This window comes from Nicotiana tabacum, chromosome 21, assembly GCF_000715075.1.
Source record: "Nicotiana tabacum cultivar K326 chromosome 21, ASM71507v2, whole genome shotgun sequence".
In the NCBI taxonomy this organism is placed as follows: domain Eukaryota; kingdom Viridiplantae; phylum Streptophyta; class Magnoliopsida; order Solanales; family Solanaceae; genus Nicotiana; species Nicotiana tabacum.
The window spans coordinates 71,111,192-71,113,119 of NC_134100.1; the positions used below are offsets into that span (position 1 = coordinate 71,111,192).

Sequence of the window (1,928 nt, forward strand, 5' to 3'; positions counted from 1 at the left end):
ATTGTTGTTGATTGAAGGACCCTAAATCGACTGTGCCTATTTAATGTGTATTACTCGGGAGAGAGTGCATATTTAGGTAATTGTTGAATAACATCACTGCTAATGTATATGAGGGATCAATACAGAGGGTTTAAAGGTGAGATTAGGGATAACGAAACCTTGGTGCGATCCGAGTGAGCCGCACTTAATGCCAGCTAGTGTAATTCGGGAGAATATGTCTAGTAAATTGTGGTAGTTACTCGGGAGAGAATTACAACACTCAGAGCATTCATGATCGGTAGAGAAGACTTAGGCAAATTTATAGAAAACGTAGCGGAAATGATTCCGACAATAGGGGAGATCATAACCTTAGATCATTCCAATTCTTGTCTACAACCCGTTCATAGTTAGTTATTAATTATTGCATTTTCATTACATGATATTTAGTTAGTAAACATCAAATTTGTTACTTAAATATTTCTGAAGATTGATTGCGTGAATTTGTGCGAGTCTAGTAGCTGTGTTTAATAGGTTAATTCCCTGTGGGATTCGACTCCGGACTTATTAACCCGAATATATTTGCAACGACCGCTAAGTCCTTTTTACGAGGCATAGTTGGACGTCATCACCTACCCTCCTAAAGCAAAAGACTCTCTGCTTCTTCAAACCGCGTTATACCAATATTAGAGCAAATTAAAACAAACAGTACATTAGTAGTCCACTACCTTATTAGCATGCAACTCCAATAAATGCCTTAGACCATCTCTAAATCGTGCATAAACATTTGAATGGTGATGCCTTTCTGCTGCTGTTGCTGCATGATGATCTTGTACGTACTTAGACTTGAATCCCAAGAATGCATGATTGTGAATAATAGCCATGAACACCTTGTAATAATCTGCATATATGATCTCAATTTCAGGGTACTTCAATCACAGCTCCTCCAACGCTTGCCACATATGATCATTGTGCAATGTTGCAAACAAATTCAGTCCTTTGTGACATTTAATTTTCCTACTATTATCGTTTTCAGGAAACATTGTTCGAAAACCAGGCAGACATCCCATGGGATAATTCCAAAAACCACAAAGTGTTTGGCCTCTGCATCTTTGATCAGTTTTTCGATAGAACTCTTGATTGTGTCCACAACATCTGGGACAAGCTTGGACACTTCGGAAATAGATTTTGTATGCAAAAGAGAGTGCTTATAATCATTAAAACCAGGCTGATCCATAAAGATGATAGCTTTTTGAAGAACCTTGTTCCTTCCACAGTCATAAAAAGAGAAGCAATCCTTATAGAAGAGATTCATAAAGGCGGAAATCTGTGAGTGATGAGACTGTTGAGGCGCTGGGATGCCATTCTTGATGAAGGAAAAGGGACTCATAACTGTTGCTCCAGGCGTCATGAAACTAATACCAGACTCGAACTCAACGCCTTCTTAGTTCTTCGGTGTAATGTTGTAGAGAAGGCAGACCAAGTACAACAGCTAAATGATCAGAAATAGAAGCAGAATCATTGTCTCTAAAGCTGTAAATGGAATAAAAAGGGGAAGATTCTTGATGCGCGTTAGCGGAAGAAGGAGAAGGAGCGAAAAAGAAAGAGGAGATCACTAATAGCAAGATGAAAAAACAATGGTTGGTAAGGGAAGCCATTGAAAGAGAAGAAACAACGATCATAAGCCGAAGGCACGGGACAACTTAGAGCCTGTTTGGACATGAGATTTTTCACCTTTTTTCGAATTTTTTTATTTTTATTTTTTGAAATCAATATTTGGCAATATAATTTCCAATTTTCACTTGAAGATGAATTTTGGAATTTTTCGATCAATCACAAAAATTCAAAACAACCCAAAATTATATTCATGTCCAAACACAACTCTAATTTTCAAATACCATTTTCATTTGAAAATTTATTTCACTTTTTTTTGAAATTTTACAATTCTTATA

At 36.9% G+C, this 1,928-nt stretch overlaps 1 pseudogene; it reads right to left on the reverse strand.

Annotated features, from left to right (window-relative positions):
• Positions 1–689: 689 nt before the first annotated feature.
• On the reverse strand, positions 690–1,642 carry LOC142175288 (sinapine esterase-like; annotated as a pseudogene).
• Positions 1,643–1,928: the final 286 nt, after the last annotated feature.